The 18,051-nt window shown below is 40.8% G+C and overlaps 1 long non-coding RNA gene across 4 annotated transcripts in view; it reads right to left on the reverse strand.

Moving 5' to 3' along the window:
- Positions 1 to 2,967: 2,967 nt before the first annotated feature.
- The window catches only part of LOC115085539, a 34,809-nt gene continuing 19,725 nt past the window's right edge, over positions 2,968 to 18,051 (reverse strand). For 2 of the 4 annotated variants that reach the window (XR_003854889.1, XR_003854887.1), the window contains exons 3-6: positions 13,148 to 13,380; positions 12,763 to 12,923; positions 11,059 to 11,204; positions 2,968 to 3,324 (exon numbers count right to left, since the gene is read on the reverse strand). This is a non-coding gene — a long non-coding RNA (uncharacterized LOC115085539). Of the gene's footprint in view, positions 3,325 to 5,394; positions 7,286 to 11,058; positions 11,205 to 12,762; positions 12,924 to 13,147; positions 13,427 to 18,051 lie in introns of those variants that run through there. The other 2 variants (XR_003854888.1, XR_003854890.1) reach the window with 2 other exon arrangements.

Below are 18,051 nucleotides of genomic sequence, written 5' to 3' on the forward strand. Positions count from 1 at the left end.
TGTACTTAGACTAAACCAGTGTTTCTAAATGTTTTTAAGCCCAAGGCACATCTACATTAACAAAAATGTTATGTGGCACATAGGTCAGGCAATGTGGACATGAAGAGGACTCATGGTCAAAAGAAGATCCCCAGGTGAGTACTCAGGCATTTTAGAAAAATAAGGGCTGGATTTTAAAAGCCCTATGTGTGTAAATCCAGAGGATTTACGTGCGTGGGGGGGGGAGGGGGTTACGCGCGCCAGGCCTATTTAAAAAAGGCCCAGTGACACGGGTAAAGCCCCAGGACATATGTAAGTCCCAGGGCTTCAAAAAGGGGCGGGGTGTGGGCGGGATGGGGCTGTCCGGGGGCGGGGCAGGTCCAGAGGCCTCCGATACAGTGGCTATTGCTGCTGTGTTGGAGGATCGCAACCTGTGCCTGCCTCCAGGCAGGTGCAAAAGGTTAGATAAAAATTTGGGGGGGTTAGAGGAGGCTGGGGGGGGGAAGGTTAGGGGTGGGAAGGTTAGGTTAGGGGGAAGGGAAGTTCCCTTCCAGGCTGCTCTGATTTCGGAGCAGCCTGGGAGGGAATTGGGGAAGCCCGCAGGCGTCGGCACACGCAAGGTGCACTAGTGTGCACCCCATTGCGCATGCCGACCCCCGATTTTATAACTCGCGCGTGCCTGCGTGTTCAAGTTATAAAATCGGGCATACATGTGTGCGTGCTGGGTAGCGCGCGCACATGTACGCCCGTGCGCAGGTCTTAGAAACATTTAGGGGTAAATTTTATTTCTCAAAAATAATCTCATGACATTATTACGTTCTTGTTCAAAAGCGAACAACACTTCTAGAGTTCCTCTTTGTTGTATCTCAGAATCCTGGGAAATTTCCAGAAGTCCCGTTAAATCCAAAGATTTCTGTTCTTCTTTACTATTTTGGGATATCTTTTGAGGCATGTAGAAGGCTTTTGTAATATAGAAACATAGAAATGACGGCAGAAGACCAAACATCCCATCCAGTCTGCCCAGCAAGCTTTCGTACTCTCTTTTTTTTTTTTTCATACTTATCTGTTACTCTTGGCCCTTAGTAACCTTTTGGTTCTATTTCCCTTCCACCCCTGCCATTAATGTAGATAGCAGTGTGGAACTGCATCTAAGTGAAATATCTAGCTTAATTAGTTAGGGGTAGTAACTGCCGCAATAAGCAAGCTACACCTATGCTTATTTGTTTACCCAGACTATGTAATTCAGTCCTTGTTGGTTGTTGTCTGTATATAGATCCACTTTTCTTCATTCCCCCCTGCCATTGAAGCAGCGAGCTTTGCTGGATATGCATTGAAAGTGAAGTATCAGACTTTCTCCCCTGCCGTTGAAGCAGAGAGCTATGCTGGATATGCGTGAAGATTCAGTCCTTCTCCCCTGCCGTTGAAGCAGAGAGCTAATCAGTGGCATTGCTTCTTTAGGTATTTTCAAAATATTTAAGAGGTAATAGGAGCACACCACTTTCTGTCTCCCACATGAGGGAGCTACACACCCACATTAACTACTTTTCTATTTCCTTGTATGCTAATGGTGCAATCCTTTTGGTTAATGGTAGAGATCTGGTAGGAACTCTAAACATGGTTGAGCCCTTAACTTCTCTGGCTGCGTGTATTCCACATTGAGAAGCCCACTACTGTCAATGTTCTCTCTCATGTCTCACATAAATGTATCACTCGCAATGACAGGATATCTAGCAAGTTCTTTCCTTGAGATCTCAATAATTGCTGTGGAATATAGATTTTAAAATCTGAGCTAATATCATATGATACTTTAGCATTAAGTGTTCTATGAATCAATGAGATTTTTTTTTGCTATAAATGTCTTTATTAGATCTTGACAATGAAAAGAATAAACTGTAGTACCTCTGTTCTATCAATGAGATATTTAATGTGCCATTTCACCAGCAGTCATTCTAGAGTATGTAATACCAAGGAATTATAGTCAATACTCTAGGGATGTGCAGAGCAAAAGTTTATGTTCATAAGTCCATAAGTCGAAAGGGGGTCCCATTTGCGGTCAATATGGACATATGGAGAATTCCATAAGTTGAGTCTATGTCCATATGTGCAAATAAAAATTTAAACCCCTCACCCTCCTTAATCCCCCCCCCCCCCCAAGACTTACCAAAAACTCCCTGGTGGTCCAGCGGGGTCAGGACGCCATTTCTGACCTCCTTTGCAAGGAGCACGTGACGTCGGCGTCACGTCGGAGTGACGCGGCGTCACGTGATTCCCCGTGGGTTCGCTCCGGGACCCTCGTTCGACCCAAAAGGAACTTTTGGCCAGCTTGGGGGGGCCTCCTGACACCCCCAAGCTGCCATCATGTTTTATGTGTCTAACAAGAGTCACCAGCAGCAGCTCTTAAAGATTTAGGAGTGATAGAGTGGTGCAAAATGCAGCAGCATATGTTCTAAGTAGGATTGTGGAGTATTGTAGGGGTGTGCATTTGGCCAGCTTGGGGGGGGCCTCCTGACACCCCCAAGCTGGCCAAAAGTTCCTTTTGGGTCGAACGAGGGTCCCGGAGCGAACCCGCGGGGAATCACGTGACGCCGCGTCACTCTGACGTGGCGCCGACGTCACGTGCTCCTCGCAAAGGAGTTCAGAAAGGCAGAAATGGCGTCCTGACTCCTCGCTGGACCACCAGGGAGTTGTGGTAAGTCTTTGGGGGGGGATTAAGGAAGGTGAGGGGTTTAAATTTTTATTTTGGATCAACAATCGCGATTTCCAACTTATTCAACATAGCTATGTTGAATAAGTTGGAAATCCGATCGTTTTCGCCTCATCACTTTTTTAAGTTAAAAAAAAAAAGTAGCGTTTTACATTTAAGTTCAAAACGAATGCACACCCCTACAATACTCCACAATCCTACTTAGAACATATGCTGCTGCATTTTGCACCACTCTATCACTCCTAAATCTTTAAGAGCTGCTGCTGGTGACTCTTGTTAGACACATAAAACATGATGGCAGAAAAAGATCATATGGCCTATCTAGTCTGCCCATCCCCACAACTGCTCAGCTCTTCAATCCCTGCCATTTTCTCAGCATAGAAAAATAGAAACATGATGGCAGAAAAGGACTATATGGCCTATCCGTTTGCTGTGAGGTGCTGAGAGTAGAGACCAGGTGCTGGTCTGGATCTGAACATCAGGCAGTGGTGACTTTTCCGTGGCACACTCGATCAGCTCTGAAGGCACACTGGTTGGGAAACATTGGATTAAACCATTCCACTTCTGAAAGAATGCTATGTATTTACTGCCCAGAGTCACATGGCTCTCACAATAATTCTGCTGGGACGCACAGCTTAGATCTAATAAGAAGAACAGCATTATGTCAGCACATTATTTTGGAAGGATATTATAAAAAGGAAAGAGAAGAGGTACAATTGACACAATTTAAACATGTGTTTTGGACAAATATAGAGCGCGATGATAAATTAAAGTAACAGGTAATACAGGTGAGGGTAATAGATGGAAGAAATAAAAGAAGGGGCTAGAATATTTGCTCAGCATATGAAAGAGAAAACACAGGCCAGTTGTCAGAGAATGAGGGTACAACTGCATCAGGCTAGGTTAAACCCTTATACCAGTAGTAGAGCTGCATTAGGCTGTAAGATGAGCAGATAGGAAGTGACAGTCCACTAGCTTTGAAAATGCTTGCTACGCCTTAAGCATATGGGAGTTTCTCTTGAAAAATGAATTTTCCATAGTTTAAACAGGTTCCAGATTGGTGACCTGAACTGAATAGGACGCAAATCATCACTGGAGCCTGGGTTTCCATGGATAAGCAGAGTCAGGACTAGGCTGAGGTAAACCAGGAAGTCATTTTACAAGCAACAAGCAAAGGTTCACAGAGGAGGAAGCAGGAATAAACAGGAGCAGGCAGGAATTTAAGACAGTCAGGAATGAAGACTGGAGAAGGGCTCATGCCAGATAACAGCAAGGTCCATATTGCTTGTTTTACCAGCAAGAAGTTGGAGATGAACTAGGACGTGAGACTGAGTTATGAGGACCAATTAGGAGACTGTGAAAGTAGAATTATCTTGAACAAGATGAGAGACAACAGACTGCGGATATTTTCAGGCCGAATGAAAAGGAGCTTGAAGCTGTGAGAACCTCAGAACCCCAGTGTAACGCTAGGTTGGGCTTAGAGACTGTGGATATATAAAGAGGCCAATTTTCAAAGTCTTTTACCTGGGTAAATAGCTATTGTCCGTAAGTTGCCCCTCCTTTGCTTGGCTAAAAGTATGTGTGGGCTTCTACAATCTCAGACTTTTAGCTGGGTTGAAGAGTCCCTGGGGGTAGATTTAGGTCAGCAGAGTAAAAGGAGATTTTGAAAAAACAAAGTGTACATGCTACTTTACCCCATCCCCTCAGCCGCCTGCACAGATAGCAGTACTAAGTACATGGGCTCTTTCAGTGTGCATACATCATGCTTAGTCACTTCTCAAAGAGAAACTAGCTGGGCAGTGTTTCTTTCAAAATTAGCTACACAATACTCCTCCAAGAACTTATCCAAACCTTTTTTGAACCCAGCTACAGTAACTGCATTAGCCATATCCTCTGGTAACTGTTGAATATGGAGGCAAAGAAGACACTTCAGGCAGCTTTCATGGCAGGCAGGTAAAAGAGACTTGAGCACAATGCAGCACTCTCTTTTATTGTACATTCATACAAAGGCAGATGATGTGTCATTACATGATTGGCTACTTTCCCCATAGCAACAGACGAGTCCCTACACTATTGGCTTTGGCTCAGGGGGTGTGCACGGATCATCTCATTGGCTGCTGAAATCTATACCTCCTGACTTTGTCCTGCCTCTGACTAGGGAACACCCAGCCCTTATTTCAGGCAATCAGGATTAATTATAAGCCAGAGAAATACATGAAGTCAGGTATCCTCTCCTAGGCAGAGACTTAAGCACAAGTGATGCTTTTATTCAGGCAAAGGTCAGGGAGAAGGGAAGTTAATGTTTAAACCCTGATGAAATGGCTTGCTGGCAAAGCTTATAATTCCCACAGTAACAAATTCCAGAGCTTTATTGTGCGTTGAGTGAAAAAGAATTTTCTCCCATTAGTCTTAAATGTGTTACTTGCTAACTTCATGGAATGCCTCCTAGTCCTTCTATTATTCGATAGTGTAAATAACCGATTCACATCTACTCGTTCAAGACCTCTCATGATCTTAAAGACCTCTATCATATTCCCCTCAGCCGTCTCTTCTCTAAGCTGAAAAGTCCTAACCTCTTCAGCCTTTCCTCATAGGGGAGCTGTTCCATCCCCTTTATCATTTTGGTTGCCCTTCTCTGTACCTTCTCCATTGCAATTATATCTTTTTTTGAGATGTGGCGACCAGAATTATACACAGTATTCAAGGTATGGTCTCACCATGGAGTGATATAGAGGCATTATGACATTTTCCGTTTTATTAACCATTCCCTTCTGCTGTGCCACAAACCATATGTGACTTTTCAGGACTGGAATTGCCTCTCCCTGCATTGTTTATTTATGAGTGAAAAGCTGACATTTTACTCAACTACCTCTGGCCTATGGTCAAAAGTGTTTGTTATAACCCTAAAATGATGTTTTGTGATAGATTTGTGCCAAATTACATATGTTGGTAGTGCAAATACAGATGCAGAGAAATTGCTGATAGATAAGATTGCCTGGCTCATCCATTTTCTTACCTACTGCAATACTGCAGACCCTTTTTGAGCTCAGCTTTAATTGTACTTTCCTGTTAAGGGTCTTCTGTGCCTGCTCCATTTCATTTTGAATGCACACTGCATAATCTGGTTCTTGGAATGTATTTTCACTCAGGCTAGGATTATGTCATTCTTTATAACTTTTGCCTTATAGTATGTTGATTCATCTGATCAAAAACTATCTTTAGAGTTGATAGAGTTGATAAATGAAAAACATATCCAGTGCCAATTTAATTTTAACAGTCAATTGTAAACTTTGAATAGTTCATGCTATGTTGTTGTTTATTTTTCCATGGTAACTTTTAACTGTTATATCCATGGAAAATAAGTTAACGTTATCTTAACAATTTATTTGTTGCTTTTTATTTTTTAAGTGAAATCTAATGCTTGTGAAAATTGCCAGGTTGACATCAGTGGAAACTGAAATCCTCCCTTTTATCCATACAATGGTGAAACCAATGCAGAAAGCTGAGTCCTGAAACTGCGCTAGAATTCAGCACGGTTTCCTGTTGTGCAGGCTAATTTTTTTTAAAACTCCAGATGCAGTAAACTGTTATGCTAATGTACCAGAAGCTAAACATGCGCCTAGAATTTTAAATGTACGTGGCACTTTGGACACAGGCCTGGCTGTAGAGGGGGATGGGAGTGGGAGTGGGAGAAAGAGATGAACATATAGAGAGGGACCCTGAGGGAGATGGGGAGAGAGCCCATGAGACGGAAGGAGACGGACGGAACATGGCCTTGCCCAGACTCCCAAGTGCTATCTTTCTTCTCTGGCTCGAGTGCCTGGCCCTTGCTGTGCACCTGAGGGTTGACCTTTAGTTCCCAGTCCTGGACATATTCCTCTGTAGGGTGGACATGGTAGGAGCCTTTCTTATCTCTATCAGACCTCAGAGGAAGAGAGAATTGTTGGCTTTTATACACTTGATCAAAGCATGGCTGCATTTTCTTTAAAAAATTTTTTTCTTTATTTTTTATTTCAGGGCTGTCTGAACAGCTTTTGCTGCACCACTATAGTTGTGGAGCTAATACCACCTCTTTGTTAAATTTTGATTTTCACTTGAATGGTGTTTAATCTAAGAAGGTATTAGGCAGACAGGATCAATGCAGGAAACCTTACTCCATTTCTGACCAGAAGTAAAATTTCCAGTGCTATGAAAATGTAAGTTAAGCCAATGTACCTCTCTGGGGGTAATGTTTAATGCCTTCATTTGCATGGGAATTCAATGCAAGAGTGCTAAGCAGGACACACAATTTTACATTTATTTATTTAAACTTATTTATATACCGTTTAGCAATAAAATATTGAACAAAACGGTTTACAATGTGTAAAAACAAAAACAAATAAAGCAAGAGTTGGAAAAAAATTACATACATAGTTTATGCATTCAAAACTCCTTCCTGCATTGGGAGTAACATTTGTGCACAAAAATATATGTATAAATGCAAGTAAAATTGCGCTGTATTGAATGCACCTTATTGCATCAGCCTGAGTGATGGTAGACTTTTGCATTCTTCACTGTGTATGGTCCATAGTCCTATTCCAGAGGAACCACATGTAACCCCAACTGTAAGCACAATTTAATGAAGTGCAATAATTCTCATCTGTGATAACAGACTGTGAAGAGACATTCCTGGCATTTTTAAATGCAGCATAACTATGGTACATTTTTAAGGAACCCCTGGCTGGTCTCCCACCAGAAGATGTGACTTCTCTCCATTGGCCTCCTGCCAAAATGTAGCTCCCATGAGATTAATTAGTGTAGTCCCCAAACTTTTTTTTGCTTCTCATTTTCTCTACTCATTCAGGCATGTCCATTCTGTTGCGGATCTTAGTATCATCCGCAAAAGACAAACTGTGTTTTTTAATCCCTCCACAATATCGTTCACAAAGATATTGAACAGAGCTGTTCCTAGAACTGATCCTTATGGAACTTAACGTATCAATCTTAACTCTTCAGAATAGGTTTCATTTACCTCTACTTGCTCTTGTCTACTATTTAGCTAACATCTTAGCTACTACATAAGTAATAAGACCTTTGTCATTGAGGGAGTAAAAGAATGTAGCTCCTCTCAAAAGCAACTGGTGGACTGAAGGAACACAAAAATGAAATTTCAGATCTAATAGTTAAAATGTATAACCTATCATTAAAATCATCCATTGTACCTGAAGACTGAAGGTTGGCCAATGTAACCCCAATATTTAAAAAGGGCTCCAGGGGTGATCCAGGAAACTATAGACCAGTGAGCCTGACTTCAGTGCTGGAAAAAATAGTGGAAACTATTCTAAAGATCAAAATCACAGAGCATATAGAATGAAATGTTTTAATGGAACACAATCAGCATGGATTTATCCAAGGGAAGTCTTCCTCACAAATTTGCTTCATTTCTTTGAAGGGGTTAATAAATATGTAGATAAAGGTGAACCATTAGATGTAGTGTATTTGGATTTTCAGAAGACATTTGACAAAGTCCCTCATGAGAGGTTTCTAAGAAAACTAAAAAGTCATGGTTAGGAGTTAATGTCCTTTTGTGGATTACAAACTGGTTAAAAGACAGGCAACAGAGAGTAGGATTAAATGGTCAATTTTCTCAGTGGAAAAGTGTTAACAGTGGAGTGCTTCAGGGATCTGTACTTGGACTGGTGCTTTTCAATATATTTAGAAATGATCTGGAAAGGAATATGATGAGTGAGGTAATCAAATTTGCAGATGATACAAAATTATTCAGAGTAGTTAAATCATAAGCAGATTGTGATAAATTTCAGGAGGACCTTGCAAGACTGGAAGATTGGGCATCCAAATGGCAGATGAAATTTAATGTTGACAAGTGCAAGGTGATGCATAACAGGGAAAAATAACTCATGCTGTAGTTACATGGTATTAGGTTCCATATTAGGAACTACCACCAAAGAAAATGATCTAGGCGTCATAGTGGATAATAGATTGAAATCGTCAGCTCAGTTTGCTGTGGTGGTCAAAAAAGCAAACAGAAGGTTAGGAATTATTAGGAAGGGAATGGTGAATAAAATGGAAAATGTCATAATGTCTCTGTATCGCTCCATGGTAAGATCGCACCTTGAATATTGTGTACAATTCTTCTCACTGCATCTCAAAAAACATATGGTTGGACTGGATAAGGTACAGAGAAGGGTGACCAAAATGATAAAGGGGATGGAACAGCTTCCCTATGAGGGAAGGCTAAAGAGGTTAGTGCTTTTGAGCTTGGAAAAGAGAAGACTGAGGGGTGATATGATACAGGTCTTTAAAATCATGAGAGGTCTAGAATGGGTAAATGTGAATCGGTTATCTACTCTTTCGGATAATAGAAGGACTAGGGGACACTCCATGAAGTTGGCAAGTAGCACATTTAAAACTAATCAGAGGATTCTTTTCACTCCATGCATAATTAAGCTCTGGAATTTGTTGCCAGAGGATGTGGTTAGTGCAGTTAGTGTAGCTGGGTTTAAAAGAGGTTTGGATAAGTTCTTGGAGGAGAATTCCATTAACTGCTATTAATCAAGTTGACTTAAGGAATAGCTACTGCTATTACTGGCATCAGTAGCATGGGATCTTCTTAGTGTTTGGGTTCTTGCCAGGTTCTTGTAACCTGGATTGGCCTCTTTTGGAAACAGGATGCTGGACTTGATGGGCCCTTGGTCTGACTCAGTATGGTAATTTCTTTATGTTCTTATGTTCTTATGTTGTTATATACTTATGATTGTGATATGAGTGCAATCAGTTGCCCCCAAGACTGAAGATAAATTAGCTATGTCAGAAAAGTCTCTCTTGTTTTGCTATTGGTGCTATTTCTTGACCAGCTTTATCAGTGATGGCATTATTCCCTCACCACTGGGAGCATTTCAACTTAATAATATTTTAAGAAAATAAAAAAGATATGTAGAAATAATAAGAGAAAAAAATATTGTGGGGAGAAATTACTTTGCCTCAATTTTTTGATCAATAACTCCAAGCAGAATAGACCTTAGTGGGAATGAGAATTTACTTTGAAAAACCATGCTACCTAAACCTCGTCAACAAATTAGTAAGTATCTTGCTCTGTCAATTTGGCAAAGAATTGTTAACATTATGTGCCTTGTAAAAGTATAGTTTCATTTGTGGATTTTCAGGGTTTACAGAGAAGGAAGTATTGTGATATATCCAGAGATGTGTAGTATTGTTTGTCAGTTGAGTATCTCCAAAGATTATAACATATACTGTAAGTTATGTTCTGTTGCTGAGATAATGACCTAATTTAGCCTGCTTGTTTTGATTATATCAGTGACTGGAATATTGTTTTTCCTAATGAAATATTGTGCCGGCTCATACAGTGCATTCTATAAAACAGGCTAGAAGATAAAGATAATACTGATTTCAGTTGCTGAAGAGCATTGATGGGGAATGGTACACAGAAAATTATAATAAAACATGAAATCTATATAGTAATGACAGGCCCTCTGGTTTTGGGTGGATGCTCTGTTAGCCCACTTCTCGTTGTGTTAAAAAGATATTGTTTTGCAGAAGAAATGTCTTTTCTCCAAAATATTTAACACACTCTAAAAATGAAACAAAAATTGTCTGTGCTGTGCTGTCTCCACAGACAGTTTCCTGTTTTTCCCCCCTGTTCTCCTGCTTTCACAGCAGCCTGTTTCTGTTGCTGATGCTATTGGTCATGCTTTTATTCTGTTTAGTTCTTTGTTTACTGTTATACCACCAGCAGGTTATGTATAATCAGCATTTTTATCTATGTTTTTATATTGTACATCACCTAGGTTTATTAGGTGATTAATAAATTCAAATAGAAGATAAAGGTGTCCAGCCTGCACATTCACAGCTTCTGCTATATTCAGTGGAGCTGGCTCTAAAGAATTAACCTCTGATTTGGAAGCAGAGGGGGGTCTGGGAGTTTTTGCCTTGTGTTTTTAGTCAGTTCTGTTCAGGCTGTGCCACTGACTAATGTGACTTTTCTTAGTATCCATCTGATCCACAACAGGATCCTAAGCAGTGCCATCTGAACTCTGTTAGCTTTCATCTTTGTTGTAAGGTAGTGCTACAGATTCAGAAGCAGTGCATCATGACAGAATTTAGATCCTCAGACAGCACTATCCTGCCTTCGGAACCGGAAGACTTTTAAATCCCACCTTAGCAAATTCAAGAAAGTGGCAGGCCTAAGCAGACTGTGACTCTCACACAGGTCAGAGGAAACTACAAAATTGTCAAGAGACCAGTATCAGTAGAGATTGGATAAATCCTGGAAAACGACGCAGCATGATATGTGTAACATTACAAACACAGCAAGTAAACAAGATGTGAGCCAGCTTAGATCTGCTTACAGGACCTACCAGTGTTCCTGTCACAAGAATATCTCACTTCTGTAACATGGATCATTTTGGATGAGAGCTTGCAGCAGCAGCAGCAGCAAATCCCCAGCAAACCACTGATTAGGGACATGACAGTGTGGTCAGCGAGATTAATGTGGAAGTAGAATCTGAAATGGAATGTTCAAAAGAAACTGCATCTCAGTATTCCAGGTCCTGTAGATTCATGTCAGAATCTTCAAAATCAGCATAGTAAAACCTGTCTTTGACAAGCACAGCCACAGTCAGAGCATACGCTGAAGCAGAAGCCATACAGTTCTGTGCATCTTCTAGCAGGAAAGAGGCAGCCCTAAAAGTAGAAAGAGCTAGAGTGGAAGACCAGAAGCAGAACACTAGTGCTATTGCTGCTGCTGCCACTACTACTGCATGCAAGAAAGCAGAGTTGGAAGAGCAGGAGCAAAACGCTACTGCTGCTGTTGTAGCATGCAAGAAAACTGAGCTAGAAGCTAACATATTAGTATTACAAGAAAAGGAAACAGCTGCAGCTAAGGCTTAGGCTAATGTCCTTGAAGCGGCTGTGAGACAAGATAGTGGAGAGAACCGAATTAGTCAAATTGCCTCAGATGATCCGGTCCAGCATACCCGAGACTATGTACTAAGCCCTTCTGCTAGGTATTCTAGCTTGCCCTCCCGATGCAGATGTTGAGGCTCCTTCTTTTTTGAATTCAATATATCAGAGCAGGGATGAGCAGCTTTGGACCCAAGAGTCATAGTCATAGTTTAATGCACATCCACGACTATTCATCAGAAATATTGAAATACACTGGATTAAAGACCAGGCCTAATTTGCATATTTTAGCCATTCTCAAAAAGCAGACCTCCATGTGATCTGGAGTTATCCACTCATGCATTAGAATGTTTCACCTTTGTTTCTTTAAATTGTTTATATCGAAACCATATACAAAGTTACACGAAAGGGTAATTTCATAAACAGCATATCTTATGTAAGCAGCAGTCAAGTATATAGGACATAAGAAATTGCCATGCTGGGTCAGACCAAGGGTCCATCAAGCCCAGCATCCTGTTTCCAACAGAGGCCAAAACCAGGCCACAAGAACCTGGCAATTACCCAAACACTAAGAAGAACCCATGCCACTGATGCAATTAATAGCAGTGGCTATTCCCTAAGTAAACTTGATTAATAGCCGTTAATGGACTTCTCCTCCAAGAACTTATCCAAACCTTTTTTGAACCCAGCTACACTAACTGCACTAACCACATCCTCTGGCAACAAATTCCAGAGCTTTATTGTGCGTTGAGTGAAAAAGAATTTTCTCCGATTAGTCTTAAATGTGCTACTTGCTAACTTCATGGAATGCCCCCTAGTCCTTCTATTATTCGAAAGTGTAAATAACTGAGTCACATCTACTTGTTCAAGACCTCTCATGATCTTAAAGACCTCTATCATATCCCCCCTCAGCCGTCTCTTCTCCATTCTCCTTATACAATAATATGGGTAAAGAGGTTTTAGGGTCACACAAATATATTTATCCTCTCTTCAGATTAAAAATATATGTTTACTCCTTATCTAAGTCTGGAAAGAGCTATTTATAAACGCTCTTGGAATTCTCAATGCAGTTTAACGTTGGGGAAAAAACACTACCAGTAAATGCATATCTAGGGGAATCATTTACATTCCTCTACAGCTTTCAGAAATGGAGACCATACCTTTGGTATTTTTTGTTGGCTCTTGTTTCTTTGGCTCTTGTGATCAGGTTCCATGGTGCACAATTGCCTGTGCCATGACAAATCAGAGAAAGTTTGGGTGATCGTGTAGGAATTGCACCTTGGGAAGGTATGTCATAGGATTTTGCTCATTGTTGCTAATTCTGAAAAACAATATAGTTAATTTTAAAAAACAAACAAACAAACAAAACCCCCAACCTATCCCTAAATTGCCTTCGACAACATTCGTGTCCATGGCAAGAAGTGCAGGATGGACAACAGATGTTATATTTTCAGTGCCAAAAGCAAAGGAAGTTGACAAGCTTGAAAAAGGAACATTGAGACCATGATATTTGAGTAAATATGTTTGCATTGTTAAAATGTTTACCAGCCAGTGTGTTCCCAGGTTCAGGCTGTTTTTCAGTGGCGCATAATGAGTTGAGTCTCCAGAAATGTATTGTTTTTATAAATGGCTTCTTCCACCTTCCAACTAGGCTGGAACTGGTAGTAATGTTTCTCTGCTGTGTCAGACTCAGATTTTCCATTCGGGAAGTCAGCAACAAAGCAGCAATGAAGCACGAGTGCAAGAGGCCAAATTATGCCCGACTGCTGACAGCAGATCTCAGTAGAAACAGAAAATGGTTTAAATTTAGCACAAAACCTTGTTCTAATTATTTGGGTAGGTGGGGGTGGGGAGGGAGATAGAGAAAAAGTGATTAGAACAAATGTATATGAGCAAAATTAATCACTATTATATTGTTTCATAAGGTTATTGCTTTCTTATATCATTTGCTAATGTAACTTCTCTCTCTTTGTCAGTGATCCACAGAAAGTTGCAAGTGTTGAATATAAAATATACATAATTTATATTCTTGTAAACACATCTATAAAGGCAACTGATGCAAAATAATCTCCTTTTCTAAGTAATCTATCTGTTTTGTTTCAAGATGATTATGCCAGATGATAAATTGCATTTAAATTATTGAAGGGTTGTGATTGCATGATTTATTTATATAATTTATTGAAATACACTTACATAAAACTGCATAGTTTGTCCAAAATCAACCAAAGAGGCTTACATAACTTCATATACATAATATTCTAAAAACAAAAATGACATCCTACATTATTAATTAAATAAATATAGCATACTTTAAAATACAAGAAAATAATAAACTATAACTGATGATAATTTGCTGGATTCACAAATATTACCCTCCTACTTTATATGGAAATAAGTGAGCATTCACCATTTTTCTAAATGTCAGGTAATTAGCAATCATTCTTGGTCAGCACTGGAAGGCCAAGGAAGTACAGTCTCTATTAAAACCACGACTTGATTTAAATCTAAAACCATAAGAAAATTGTAAACTGAGCAGTCTGTGAAGATCTAACAGCACAACTGGGGACAAGCCATTGTAATTTCAAAGCTAAATACTGAGGACCATTCTCACTTAAACAGCGGAAAATCAGCATAATAATCTTAAACTTTGCCCTCTCTGCTATCGGCAACCAATGTAATAATGCTAACAATAAACCTTCCTTGTCTTCCCACTCACCAGGCGTGCGTCGCCTCGTGTATTTTATAAAAGACGATTCCCGCGTGCGCGTCGGATTTTAATATCTGTGCACGCATGTGTGGGCGGGTGGCCTCCTGCATGCATGTTTTGTTTTTTTTTAAAAAACAATGCACGGTGCTGCGAATAGACCTTTCCCAGTTCCCTCCCTGTCCAGCCTCCGTCCCGCCCTGCCCCGCCCCTCCCTGCCCAGACCTCGCCCACCCCTTTTTCAAAGCCTGGTACTTGTGCACGTATCAGGTCTTCTGCACGTGGCTGGGCCCTTTTGAAAATGCGTGCAGCGCCCAGCCATGCACGTAAGTCCCGATTTTTATGCGCGCAGCCCTTTGAAAATTTGCCCTAATGTTTCCAAAAGTTAAATCTAGTCTAGTTCTTCCTACAAGTGTTTTGATTAAAAAAGAACAACAAAGACACTGGGGTAGATTTTCAAAGGGGTACGCGCGTAAGATACGTGCGTACTCCCCGAAAACCTACCCCAAACCCCCCTGCGCGCGCAAGCCCCGGGACGCGTGTAAGTCCCGGGGCTTCGTAAAAGGGGCGGGGGAGGGGGCGTGTCCGGGGGGGTCAGGGGCCGGGGGCGTGATCGAGGCCTCCGGACCAGCCCCCGGGTCGGGTGATGGCGTACCAGCAGCCCGCTGGCACGCGCAGATTTACGCCTGCTTTCAGCAGGCGTAAATCTGCCAACAAAGGTAGGGGGGAGGTTTAGATAGGGCAGGGGGGGTGGGTTAGGTAGGGGAAGGGAGGGGAAGTTGCGGGGGTGGAAAGAAAGTTCCCTCCGAGGCCGCTCCAATTTCGGAGCGGCCTCGGAGGGAACAGGCAGCGCGCGCTGGGCTCGGCGCGCAGGTTGCACAAATGTGCACCCCCTTGCGCGCGCCGACCCCGGATTTTATAAGATACGCGCGGCTACGCGCGTATCTTATAAAATCCAGCGTACTTTTGTTCGCACCTGGTGCACGAACAAACGTACGCCCGTACGTACATTTATAAAATCTACCCCACTGTGAACCCATCAAAGTACATAGAAATGGGAAAAAAAATTAAAAAGTGTTTGTTTTGCACATTGCTCCAGAGCACATTACTATACATGAATACAATAAAGTTAACGATACCCACTAGTCTGCCCAGTTTAATTCCTGTTGTATTGCTATAGGCCTCAGTTGATCTCTACCTTCCCCTTCCCAACTAAGGATTCTTTGTGCTTCTCCCATACATTATTGAGTTCTATCGCCATTCTTTTTCTAACACCTCCACTAGGAAGCTATTCTATGCATTCACCACCCTTTCTGTGAAAAAATCCTGAATCTCATATTATGACCTCTAGTTCTAAAATGTCTTATCCACTGAAAAAACACGTTTGCTTCTTGTGCATTATTTATATCTGCGAGGTATTTGAATGCCTCTCTTCTCCTTTAGGTTATACTTATTTAGGTCCTTAAGTCTCATCTCATAGGTTTTTGATGCAGACCCTGCATCATTTTGGTAGCCTTTCTCTGGACCACTTCTTATTTCAGATGCACAACTTCCAGAATTGGATGCAATACTGCAGGTGAGGACTTACTAATGACCTGTACAGAGGCATTATCCTCTCCTTTCAATTATATCTCTCCCTATGCACCCTAGTACTCCTTGGCACACTGCTTTACTACCTTGAGATCATTATGGCACATGACCCATCTAATCTGTTATTTATTTATTTTGAATTTTTCTATACCGGCGTTCATGTAGCAGATACATATCACATCGGTTTACATTGAAAACAGGGGTTGCATAATAGCATTACATAGAACAGGGGTTACGCAAAACTGGGATCCAAAGATAAATAATCTGCTCCTTTTCCCTATCTATTGCAATACTGCAGATCCTGACTGAACTCTAGCTTCATACTTGTTTGCCCATAGCTTGTCAAATGCATTCTTGGACTATTAGTTTTTTATGCTGGATTAAAAAACTTTCTAGTTATTAATTTCTTTTTAAAAGGTCAAAGGACTGGATAATGTTATATCCCCCTTCTCCCTAAACACATCAGGTTTCCAAAATAAATTTCTATAATTCTGAAGATCTGGGTATTAATACATTTCTAAAACTCTAAGGAAATATAAGCTCTAGGTTTCAGATCGAGGGAAAACAATATTATACAAATTTCCTACAGCCAATCCTACATATATAGTAATATAGTAGATGTCAGAAGATAAGAACCAGTTGGCCCACCCAGTCTGCCCAGTTGTTTCTTCCTACATTGCACTAGGTACTAACTGTCAGTTACACAAGTTTGACTACCTTCAAGAGTCTGTGTTTTATTCATCTCTCCTTTTGACCCTCTTTCTTTTTGAGTATTTAAGCATATATGTTTCCAAATCTAAATCAAATCTACGGTCCCCACTACTTTTCTTACATGCATACTGGGTCAGATCAATGCATACTGGGTCAGATCAATGATCCATCAAGCCCAACACCTTGTTTCCAACACTAATCAATCCAAGTTGTTTGGAAGAAGTACAAAACAGATCCAAATGGGGTGATCTATTCACAGTTGTTCACTCCCAGCTCCTGGGAGACATTACATTCCCCAAGCCTACCTGGCTAATAAGAACATAAGAAGTTGCCATACTGGGTCAGACTGAAATTCCATCAAGCCCAGCATTCTGTTTCCAACAGTGTCCAATCCAGGACACAAGTAACTGGCAAATACCCAAACAGTAAATAAATCCCATGCTACTAATGCCATTAATAAGCAGTGGCTATTCCCTACGTCAGTTTGATTAATAGCTACTTAAGGACTTCTCCAAGAACTTGTCCCTATCTGTTTTAAATCCAGCTATGCTAACAGCCTTAATCACATCTTCTGACAATAAATTCCAGAGCTCAATTGTGTGTTGAGTGACATAATTTTCTCTGATTTGTTTTAAATGTGCTACTTGCTAACTTCATGGCATGCCCCCCTAGTCCTTGTATTATTTGAAAAAGTAAACAACTAATTCAGATTTACCCTTTCAAGTCCTTTGATGATTTTATAGACTTCTATCATATTACCCCTCAGGCGATTCTTCTCCAAGCTTAGCAGCCCTAATCTATTTAGCTTTTCCCTTTATTATTCTGGTTGTCCTTCTCTTGAACCTTTTCCAGTGCATCTATATCATTTTTGAGATGTAATGATCAGAATTGCACACAGTACTCAAGGTGCGGTCTCACCATGGAACAATACAGAGGTACTATGGCATTCTCTGTTTTATTCATCATTCCTTTCCTAATAATTCCTAACATTCTATTTGCTTTTTTTTCACCGGTGCAGCACACTAAACCAATGTATTGTTCACTATGATGCCAGATCTTTTTCCTAATATGGAATCTAAAATTATGTAAATACAACGTGGCTTACTTTTCCCTATGTGAAGCACTTTGCACATGTACACAATAAATTTTATCTGCCATTTGGATGCCCAGTCTTCAGTCTCATAAGGTCCTCCTGCAATTTAACACAATCTGCTTGTGATTTAATCACTCTAAATAATTTTGTGTCAGCTACAAATCTGATTACCTTACTCGTTGTTCCCCTTAAAACATCAATTCAAGTACACACCCACTGTTTACCTTTCTCCACTGAGAAAACTGACCATTTGGTCCTACTCTCTGTTTCCAATCTTTTAGCCAGGTTGCAATCTATAAAAGGACATTGCCTCTTATCCCATGACTTTTTAATTTTCTTTGGAGTCTCTCG

The sequence above is a fragment of the Rhinatrema bivittatum genome, chromosome 2 (assembly GCF_901001135.1).
Source record: "Rhinatrema bivittatum chromosome 2, aRhiBiv1.1, whole genome shotgun sequence".
Lineage (NCBI taxonomy): Eukaryota > Metazoa > Chordata > Amphibia > Gymnophiona > Rhinatrematidae > Rhinatrema > Rhinatrema bivittatum.